This window comes from Nyctereutes procyonoides, unplaced genomic scaffold (assembly GCF_905146905.1).
Source record: "Nyctereutes procyonoides isolate TBG_1078 unplaced genomic scaffold, NYPRO_anot_genome, whole genome shotgun sequence".
NCBI classification, from domain to species: Eukaryota; Metazoa; Chordata; class Mammalia; order Carnivora; family Canidae; genus Nyctereutes; species Nyctereutes procyonoides.
The window spans coordinates 9883300-9895328 of record NW_026575121.1 but is presented as its reverse complement, the minus strand read 5'-3'; the positions used below and the strand labels follow the sequence as shown (position 1 = coordinate 9895328).

General features: G+C 39.2%; 1 pseudogene; it reads left to right on the top strand.

Moving 5' to 3' along the window:
- The first annotated feature begins 6664 nt into the window (after positions 1 to 6664).
- On the top strand, positions 6665 to 9209 carry LOC129516335 (40S ribosomal protein S10-like; annotated as a pseudogene).
- Positions 9210 to 12029: the final 2820 nt, after the last annotated feature.

Sequence of the window (12029 nt, the reverse complement as noted above, 5' to 3'; positions counted from 1 at the left end):
AGAGACTCCTAACTCTGGGAAATGAACAAGGGGTGGTGGAAGGGGAAGTGGGTGGGGGGTGGGGGTGACTGGGTGACGGGCACTGAGGGGGGCACTTGATGGGATGAGCACTGGGTGTTATGCTATATGTTGGCAAATTGAACTCCAATAAAAAAATAAATATAAAAAAATAATGGTATACTAATATATTTTAATATATGGAACCATCTTTAAATTATCCAAATAAACTATTACCCCCTAAAGTATTTAAAAAAAATTTTAAAGGAAATACTGCTTTTCTCTGTTTTTTTTTTTTGTTTTGTTTTTTAACATTTTATTTATTTATTCATGAGAGAGAGAGAGAGGCAGAGACACAGGCAGAGGGAGAAGCAGGCTTTATGCAGGGAGCCTGACGTGGGACTCAATCCAGGGATTCCAGGATCATGCCCTGGGCTGAAGGCAGGTGCTAAACTGCTGAGCCACCCAGGAATCCTGGAAAATACTGTTTTTAAAAAGATATTCATTATAGTACTCCCCAGACACATGAAGTACAAGAAATAAAGCTAATAAAAGATATGCAAAAATCTTCATAAAAAATTAGAAAACTTGGGGCACTTGGGTGACTCAGTCAGTTGAGCATCCGACTCTCAATTTCAGCTAGGGTCTTGATCTCAGGGTATGAGTTTAAGCCCCACATGTCTGTGCTGGGCATGGCGCTTGTTTAAAAAAAAGAGAGAGAAAAAAAAATATTGAAAGACATTAGTGAAGAGCTAAATAAATGGAGAGATACATCATGTTCATGGGTTGAAATATTCAATATTGCAAAGATGTCAATGTTTCTCAAATTAACCTACAGATGTGATGCAATTCCACTTAAAATACTGAAGTTCATTTATGGAAGATGGCAAGGTGATTCTAAAATGCATATAGAGATCCCTGGGTGGCGCAGCGGTGTGGCGCCTGCCTTTGGCCCAGGGCGCAATCCTGGAGACCCAGGATCGAATCCCACATCGGGCTCCCGGTGCATGGAGCTTGCTTCTCCCTCTGCCTGTGTCTCTGCCTCTCTCTCTCTCTCTCTCTCTCTTTCTCTGTGTGTCTCTCATGAATGAATAAATAAAATCTTTTAAAAAATAAATAAAATATAATGCATATAAAAAAGTAAAGGCCCAAGAATAGATAAGGTATTCCAGAAGAACAGAAATGGGGGGGACAAGAAGACTCAAGGTAATAATAATTTAAGACTGCGCAAAAGGGTGGATCCAGGTTATGTAGGGCCTGAAGTTCATGCAAACTGAATACCCTTCCAAGGAAAATAACACAAAATTACAAATACAAAATCAGGGATCCGAGCAAATGAGAAGTAAGGAAATGAGGAGGTATTGATGCTTAAGTTTGTTGAGCTTCATGATAGATCCACATACACCTGCATAGTGATGGTGTTGAGAGAAACAAACATACTAATGGAACAGATTTGGGAGCCCAGAAACAGATCATCCACATTTATAAACACTTGACTTAAGAATGAAGTAGAATTATGGAGCAGCTGGTGAAGAATTGGCTTTTTTGATGCTAGAACAATTGATGTTATTTTGAAACCTTCCTCATGTTATACTCCAAAATCAATTACAGGTGAACTAAAATCTCAAATGTGGGAGGCAAACCCAGGAAACAAAGAAAAATATTGAAAAATATTTTTATGACTTCAGTGTGAGAAGGATTCCTTAATACATAAAATGTACAAAGCAGAGAGAAAAGGATTTTAATTAGTCCTTACTTTAAAATATTAAATTAAGAACGAACTAGTTTGAAAAAAAAAAGAACTAGTTTGCATTAAAAGACTGTATAAAGAAGGTAAAGACAAAACACAAACTGGAGAATATACTTTAAAATACCTTTAATTGGCAAAAGATTAATATCAAGAACATATAAATTCATCATTCTGAAATGCACATTTCTTTCTATTTTATTGTCTTTTAAATCAGATGCATCTTACAATCAACAGTGTCACAATTTGTTAGTATTTTATCTCTTAGTGATAAAATAGTAGTACCTCTTAAAATCAGTGACGTCTTAGATTTGATGAAATACATTATAAAGAACCACTGATCAACTCACAAAATAAGACAAACAAAACAATTAAAAATTGGACAGAATACTTGAACCAGGCACTTCATAGGAAGGAAAATCTGAATGACCTATAAATATGAGGAGAACTCATTAGTAATTGGGGAAATGTAAAATAAAACTATAATGAATTAACACTTCACACTTAACAGTGTGGCAAAAATTAAAGATTTGACAACACCAAGTGCTAGCGAGAATGTAAAACATCCAAAATTCATAAATTCTGCTGCTGGGAATGTAAAGTTGGACAATTCCTTTAGAGAACATTTTGGTTTTATCTGGTTTAAAATACACATAAACCTATGACTCAGCTACTCCAACCCTGGATTTGTTCTCAAAAGAAACTCCTGCACATGTGCACAGAGGATATGTGCAAAGCATATTCAAACACTGCCGTTTGTGATAAAAAAAAAAAACCTAGATACAACCCCCTAGAATGGATAAATAAATATTGTATCATCTTATATGGGATATCACGCATCAGTGAAAATGAACAAAGTACAGCTATGCTCCATAATAAAAATGATCTCATGAACACAATACTGAGCAAAAAAAAAAAAAAAATATATATATATATATATATATATATATATATATGCTTCAGAGTACATATAGTATGACTTCATTTATAATCAGAAACATGCAAAATTAAATAACATATCATTCAGGTTGAAAATACCCATTTTGAAGCCATAAAAAAGTAAGATTATCTTGACCGCAAAATTTAGAATAGTGGTTGCATCTAAGAGCAGAGGGAAAGAGAAGGATCGAGAAAGTAATGCTTCCAGGTTTTAGGAGTGATTAAGATATTCTATTTTTAAAAAAGGGCTGTGGATACACCTGTATTTCTTATATTGTTATTCTTTTTATTCCACTCATATTTTATGTGGTCTTTTAGAATTCACTCAATATTTGATTTCTTACATTAAAAAAGTCAAAGTCTAAAAAAAATAAAATAATTTTAAAAATTTTAAAAAATAAAAAAGTCAAAGTCTTCACATCTAACCAGTTTTTCTACTAATACGTTGTGAAATCAATCATTAGTACATTTTACTCTCCAATGTTTCTGGCAATGCCTGAATCACCAGAAAAAGGCTTAAGGCCGGTGCACTTTTTCAAAGATGGCAGAAAAGTCAGTGTGTCTATTGAAAAATCTTGTTAAAAATAGTACATATAGAAATATTATTGTGCTAAATAGAATAAGCATTAGTTATTTAGAAAATTCACTTATGTGGAAAGACTTGAATACTCATGATCACAAATGAAGTATTACACCACATTTAAATTAAATCATTATGAATAGAAGTTCTTATATTTTCTTTCCATACCAATGGAAAACACTTCCATCTTAGAAAATATTATATATAAAAAAATATAAAAATATATAAAAAAGAAAAAAGAAAATATTATATAAGTATAATGTATATAATATAATAAATATAATTCTTATAATTATAACAACAAAATGAACTGGATTTCTTCATATCTCACTAACCCAGATTTCTTAAGCCTACTTTTATAGTCTTTCACCCAGCCCAAAAGTCAACTTTTGACAATTATCTTTAGAAAGGAAACTTCCAGAAGTTTAAAGTCAAGGAAGACTTATTTTAAAAAATTAAATCACGAGGGAAGGTTTTAATGGTATAATTGAGCACTTGCCATGTGTTAAATTCCATGCAGAAAGCTAGGGGTGAAAAGGCAAAACAGCGTTGCACACTTAGATGCTTACAGTCTGGTGGGGAGACAGTCATTAATCAAAGAATCACTCAGGTCAAAGTTCAGTTACAATGGTGGCAAGTGCTTCATGATGTCAGAGTGTCAAACGGAAAGAAATGGCTTGACCAGTGACAATGGAACTGAGCTATGAAGAAAGAGTAAGTGAAATCTAGACATGTGTGTTAGAGGGAGTGGGAAATGAGAGGTGTTGGGGGAAACATTCCAAGCAGAGGGACCAGATAGTGCAAAGTCAGAAATCACTATAGCTGAAATTGCATATGGTTTATAATCAATAATCACACCCAGAAGAGATGGAGGTCATAAATACGTAAACAGTAGTTTGCTCAGGTGAGCAAACAGTGCATTAAATTATTGAATAAATGGCAGCTGTTTCATGTCTAGACTTCAGTAATCATAACTAATCTTTTTATGTGATTGATAATACTTTGTTCATGTTATGTATGGAAACGTGAATATTTACCAGGCAAACTCAAGAATAAAATGTAAAGATGATGAGAAAGTAAACTGGTAGATTAAAAAACTATATTATCACATTTAACATCTGAAAGTCATTTCACTCAAGCACTTAAAGCCTAACTTCATTTGTTCAACACTCCCTGGAAATAGTCACTCATTCATTCATCAACCATGGAATGAATGACCAGTATGTACCAGACAATGTGATAGATGTAAAGACATGGTGCCTCCTCAAGGAGCTTGCTGTTTCATGGTGAACCAGTCATTAAAAGGAGAGTCACATGGAAAATTGAGGTGGAACATGGAGGGGAGTAATTCAGGCAGTCTTAGGTTTCAACATATTCTTAAAGATTTGGAATAGAAAAGGATGTAAGAGCAATCAATACACAGGAAAAAGATAACCCATTGGAAACATGAAGGAAAATCAACAGCTATCGAAGAAAGAAAACACGACCATGATATTCTCTTAGACTCTAAAGTATAAGATCGTCAATTAAATACTCATAATATAATCGTTTCATTGCTATAACTAAAAAAAAGAATCTACTTAAAGGGCGGAGGGAGGAGTGAGGAGTAGAGTATGAGAGGTACATGATTATACTAGAAAGAGAACAAATAATGTCTAAAGTTAACAAACCGATCAATAACAATAACTATGCAAAGAAACAGCTAAAAATGTTCAAAGCAGTCGCCTCTGTGAGGTGAGCTGAGAGATGGTTGCAAGTGAGACAGCTTCTAGTCCTCTCACGAAAAGCTGCTTTGCAATCTTGAGGGGTTTTTTTTTCATATCCATATATTACTTTCATCATTTTTAAGCAAATGCTATTTTTAAAAGAGACTATTGAAGGGAAGTCTATATAATCTTATAAGATGCAGTAAATAAATCAGTAAATGTACAATAAAAGGTATTCATGATGCTATGAAGGAGAGACAATGGGGACTACAGGGAAGGAGGCATGGGTCCATAAAATACTGTTGCAAACCTACTCTAGTTCCTAGTCTAAGTGGGTCCCTAACTAGAGAAATATGATGTAATCATTTCCACTTTCACTGAGAGCCGTGTTTTCCCATTTCTTTCCTATCTGGTGGGATTATCATAGACCCAAGGCTGTTGGCATGGCTGCTCTGTTGCATTGCCATAATTGTGTGCCCACTCTGCATGTTCCCTAAACACCTCTGAAGGCATTTTCCAATTGTGAAATACACAAACAGTCATGGCAGAGGGCCTGGCATGTGAAATCTCCTACTTGTCTAATCTCGCTGCTCATCTCTCATGAGAAATCACTTTATATTGCAGTCCTATCTCTCACATTTTGTGGAATGATAAATTCACCATAAAAAGAAAAATGTAGGCTTTTTGGGGAAAGTCACTGCACATGTTCAGTTGTTCTAGAAAGTTCTCTCGGGAGAGATTTGTTCTAAGGACATTTTCTTCTTCGTGGAAAAGAAGGCAAAAGTAGGCTAATTCTCAAAATGCTGACGGCCACCTCAGCCCCCTCCAGAGAGCAATGCAGTCACTCACCTGTCTTGGGGAAATGTGTATATTTAAAGTGAATCTCTTTCCTGAATTCTCTGGATTAAATAACCATTTACCTTTGGGTGATTCTGAAGTATCTATCACCCCACTCACCTTCTCTCATCTGTTCCACTTCCTCTGGGTCCAGGAGCATTAATGGGAAGCTATTGATCACATTGAGCGAAATGCCGAATAGGTTACTGAGAGTCAAGGGGACCCTGCTATCAAGGAGTATGAAAAGTAGCCAGGCTTCCAACTCAACCAAGGATTTCTCTTCAGGGAAAAGCGCCATATATACACAAGGGCTACTTCCACTCCTCTCAAGGGAAAGGAAGGTGGTGACTGGCTCATCTCTGCCCAATGCCAAAACTTCCCCATAAGGGGACTAATAAGAGTTTGGAAATGCTTTACCTTTTCCTCCATAGCTTTTAAATGACCAGCCAATCATTGTTTTAATTTAACCCCACCATCTTCCAGTTTAAGGGACAGCTTTATCTTATGAAGTCATGAAGAGGAAAACAGGGTAAAGGAGAAGCTTAGCAGGAGTAAAGGGATGGTGGCCATGAGCAATCCACATGGGAACAAAACTCCTTTCAAGGATGGCAGAGTTTTGCTAGGTCTGAGCAGGGCAACACAAGAAACTTGACCTATGTTTTCTTTGCAATGAATTGATCATTCCTCTGCAGTCAAAACATCTATGGCTCCTATCAGGGTAAGTAAGCTGCTAGAGATGACACAGGATTTAGAAAAAGAGGGAGTTAAATAAATGTATAAGAAGGCAGTGATGGGGAAAAGGTAATTTAAGAGCACAAACTTACAACTGTAAAAGAAATAAATTGTGTGGATGGAAGGTAGAGCACAGTGACTACTGTTAACACTATATTGGCTTTCCAGCCCCAACTTCAGGCATAGCAGCCACTGAGATGCTGATGTCCAAGAAGAGCCATAGTGCCATTTATGAACTCCTTTTCAAGGAGGCAGTGAAGGTAGCCAAGAAGGATGTCCACATGCTCCAACGCCCTGAGATGGCCAACAAAAATGTGCCCAATCTTCATGTCATGAAGTCCATATTGTCTCTCAGATCATGGGGCTTCCTAAAAGAACAGTTTGTCTGGAGGCATTTCTATTGATAGAAATACCAACCAGCATATCCAGGATCTCCTCAATTGCCTTCACCAGCCTTCTGAAATGGTGTCTGCTGCTCTGCACCGCAGCTGTCCTTAGACCAGTAAGCCATAGGTCTGGAGAGAATGCGACCTGCAAGACTCACATGAGGGGAGGCTGACAGAGACACACCTACAGACAAAGCATTGTGCCCCCTGATGCCAACAAGAAAGCTGAGACTGGGACTGGGCCAGTAACTGAATTCCAGTTTAGCGGCAGATTGGGTCATGGACGTGATAAAGCTGGAGGCAATTGTTTTGTGCTAAATAAATAAATAAATAAATAAAAACAACCCTGTATTGTATGTCTGAAAGTTGCTAAAGAGTGGATCTTAAAAGTTTCCCCACTAGAAAAAAAAAAGTTGTAACAAGGTGTAATGATGGGTGTTGAGTAAATTTATTATGGTAATCACTTCCCATTATCGACAAATATGGAATCATTATATTGTACATCTAAAACTAACATAATAATATGTCAATTAAATCTAAACTTAAGAGAAGGAAGGAAAGAAAAAAGAAAAAAGGAAGAAAGTGGGATGGGATGGGATGGGAAGGGAAGGGAAGGGAAGGGAAGGGAAGGGAAGGGAAGGAAGGAGGGAGGGAGGGAGGAAAAGATTGAGGGAGAAAATGCTTCATAAAGCACATGGATGTGCCCAAGGCGGCTTCAACACAGAGCCCTGAGTGCTGGGAGGCCTTCCTGGCAGGAGGGGACTCTTCTCAGGATGCCTTCTTCCACTTTCATCCTTTTTCATGACCATCAGGAGTGCCAGGGCATTCCTGTTTCAACTAAAATAATTTAAGACAATGTTGAGCTTCCCTCCCCTTCTCAAAAGCTGACCAAAATTTCTTTCCATTCAACACTTGTTCATGGGATATCTTCTCACAGGCGCTTCCCTTTACCCACAACCCTCTCTGCTCTTCTCCTGCTCATCCTACACACTTGGCTAAGGCTCAGCTCCCCTCAAGAAAGCCTGGTCTGCTCTCCACAGGTTAGAGACAAGCACCTCTGGGAGGTGCCCCATAGCATCCCAAACTTCCCCAACTAGAAGTATTGCAATATTTGCTCATCTCTCCTGGGAAACCATTCCTTCTAGAAGGACAGTGATCAAGCCTCTCAGTCAGGGCGTGACTCATTGTAGGCATGGGATAAATATTAGTGGAATTAATGTATATGCATTGCTGAGCAGTCCTACACCTGGCACTATGGAAATAGAAAGATGAATTCTTTCTCTGAGCTTAGGGTCAGGCAGCCAGGATGAGAAAGAGTAAGCAAATACACACCGATTACTATGTGCCAGGCACAGCTTGCAGTGCACTGCATGTATTTACTCATCTAATCCTCACTGTGACCTAAAAGGTAGGAACTATCATTAGCTGCATTTTGCAGATAAGGAAACTGAGGCACAGAGTGTCTTGCCTAAGCTCCCACAGCTAGTAGGCTGGCTCCTGAGTCCTAATTCTTCCCCATTTGGCCGCGTTGCCTCTCAGGTCCCAGATGAGGACAATATACAGTGTGAGTCACACCCACCCTGTACATGGTGTGAGGTACTCAGTGCTCAGGGAGACGGGAAGAAGAAAGGAAATCTCTGATGTCAGACCTTAGCAGCACCCTCTGGCCCCTTCTTCCTGCCTGCCCCCAACCTCATAGATTCTGCAAACAACCAATTTTGGAACCAAGTTCATAGTTTCAGAACCTATCAACACCTGATCAAACTCAGTGACCCAAATTTAAATAGGAAGTTGAGGTTCTGATTCTAATATATTTCAGTGTATGACTAAAAATTGCCTTGTGAGTAGAGCTGGTAAAAATCTGTTACTCCCAGATGAGAGGATATAAGCTTGCTAAATATTATATATGGCATACAACCTGACATAAAATATTTTTTAAAAGTAGGGCCTCTTGTTCTGACCCCTGTATTTATGGGCTTAAAAATTGAAAAGGTTTAAGATGAGGGTTTTTTTTATAATGTTCAGCTTTCCTTTCTTTCATGCCCATCAAAATAAAGTGGCAATTCATGGCCATAATGGGTAATTCCACACTGTGCCTTCTAGAGAATAAGGAAGAAGGAGGTCTTCGTATTTGGTATTCGTATGTTCCTGCGGGGCCAGAGCCCATGACCTTGCGACCTACAGTCGCTGATGGGAAATGCCCAAAGGTTCTCATTCTTGTTCAGCGGCTTGACCAGCATTTTGAAAGGACAATGAAAACATTCCTGGGCATCTGGTCTTCTTAACCCCATCCCACTAATGGCTCATTCTATCTTTGAAGAGGTCAACATTTATTATCGCAATAAATATTATTTTCATGCTTCTTGAGAGCAGAAGTGACTAAGGGAAATGAAGAAGGGAGATTCTATAGGGTGGAAAATGCAAGAGAGGTCCAATTCCATTAAGAGACCTCACCATTTGGGGAACAAAATTGGGGTCTCTGAAAAAAAGGTAACTGTAGATGCCTTTACAAAGTAGAAATTTTTAAATTGAAGTTTTTAGACTTTAGAATTTCAAATGTCTGCTTTCTCTTCCTCATCCATTTGAACCTATAGAAAAGACATGAAAGTTATTTATTTTTCACGTTCGGAAAAAAGGGTGATGTCTACTTGTTTACTTGGCGGAAGGATGACAGATTTTGATGCAGAGAAAGTCAGGATGCAAAGAGGTCCGAACAGACCGAGCACTGGAATCTCACTCCAAATTTCCCTTCTCTTCTCTTTTTCAGAGCAAGTCTCACTCACTGAGAGTAGTATTCCTACTATCCCAAAACCCATTCCAAGAAAATTCCTCTTTCAAACTTCCCTTTAGGCCATCAAGCCTAATGCATGACTATTCTTAAAGAATCTCTAGTATCCTTCCTTTGTCCACTGAGTGAATCACCTCCTTCCTGGCCATCAGTTCTTTCCCCTAAAAGTCACTCTTTCCTCAATGCCGTCATCACCATCATCATTATCATGACTACCATTTGCAGACCGCTGTGCCAGTGGCAGGCATTGCTTCCCACAGACAAACTGTTCATTCGCTCCTAACAGCCCGACTGAGGTGTGCAGTGCCATTCCCACTGGAGCCAAGCCTCAGAAAAGCTAGAAGCTTACTTAAGGTCACACAGCTAACAAGGAGCAGGACCAGCATTCAAACCCAAGACCACTGCTTGGTGAAGGCCTACAGGTGGCCCTCAGCAGTACCCAGCCCCTCAGGATGTGCTGGAAATGTGGGGAGGTTGGCCATTTAGAACCTGGGGAGAGCTCAAGTAGAACCTGGTCTCCTTTCCACAGTAAAAGAATTGAGGATATTAAAGAATTACAAATTCCTCAAGCTTAAAAGTACCTTAGCAGCACTTCATTGTACAAAGGAGTCATCTGAGGATCTTGTTAAAAGGCAGATTTGATCTAGTATGTCTTGGTGGGCCTCAGACCCTGCACTTTTAACAAGCTCCTGGGAGCTGCAGATACAGTTGATCATCAGAAACTTGGGGGATCCCTGGGTGGCGCAGCGGTTTGGCGCCTGCCTTTGGCCCAGGGCGCGATCCTGGCGACCCGGGATGGAATCCCACGTCGGGCTCCCGGTGCATGGAGCCTGCTTCTCCCTCTGCCTGTGTCTCTGCCTCTCTCTCTCTCTGACTATCATAAATAAATAAAAATTAAAAAAAAAAAAAGAAACTTGGAGCAGCACAGCCTCTTGCCCAATGCATGATTCCTCTGCACAGACCCCCAAAGAGTGAAGAAACTTTGAGGGGAGGGGGCTGATGACCCAGAAGCTCCTAGGAACACCAAACATGCGTCTCTGAATTTGAATGTATACCCACACCAATAGTTCAGTAAGTTCAAAATTCTGTACTCTGAGTTTTCTATGAATGAGAGTCACCTAGTTGCATCCCAGTTTATGTTCAGTCAACATCAAAATAGGGCTAGAAATAGCCTCAAAACACATTTGGTAATGGAAATACACACTGATCCTTAACTTGTGTTGTGACACATGAAGCTTTAATTATTTACCAGCTCTTAATGCCTGATTCATAATTAATACCAGAATGCACTTCTCTCCCTAGCTGTTCCTTGATTGCTGCCATGGCTATGGATTAGCATATCAAGATCAAATTCATCTTTTCTTAGGAAACCCATGAATATGTATCTAGCTCGTTGAAGGAGAAGTTTAGAATGCAATTTGCCAAAGCATTAAGGAACTAATAGGAAAGGAAATTGATAATGGTCACCTTCTTAATTTGAATTAATTTCATTAAATTTAAATTAAAAATTAATACGACTGGAAAGTTTAAGTGGGTCGGTTCCACACTGACAAAATAGCAAAATCATCTGCAAGTTTTAAAATGCCCCTTGTGAAATGATTAGAAGTAATTCCAGCTTTGTCCATAATAGCATAATTTGTTAAAACATACAGATTGTCCCTGAAATGTTACCTTGTAGAAATCCGGGGTAATAATAGCTCTCATGGAAACTTCTCTTCCCAGGGTAGAAGTGAGTGGGCCCTGGCCACCCACCCAGGACAGTACATGGCCTTCCTGCCTCCGTCTCCGCCTACCTCAATCTCAGCCTACTGACAAACTGCTTCAGTTTGGAACTCACGGAGGAGTAAAGCAGAGGTTTTCAAGTATACCCACAGCATTCTTACTATAGTCACCTCTCCGGAAATTTGGAGACTTTTCTCAATAACAAATAGAGGATTTAGAAAAACAAGCAACGTTTATGTAGGCCTCTAGTTTGAAGTGTGAAGGCAAATTCACATTTTGCAAATCTGGCTGTATCGCACCCACACTTTTACTGCTCTCCTTCAAAGTCAGATTGTAGGATTTTGAGTCTTTTAAGATTTCATCTCAGCAGCACACAAATTCGACATTTTCAGACAGAACACAAACATAGCCCAAGCGCACATGTGTGTGCATATGTGTGTGTATGTGTGTGCGCACACACACATACACACACACACACAGCTGGCCTGGCCTCCATCGGTCCACCCACCCACATCCACTCTATCTGATGTGCCTGTTTCTTTTGTCCGTGTAGGTGCCCTGTCCAGGCCACCCCCTCTCTGGTTGTCACTCCCTC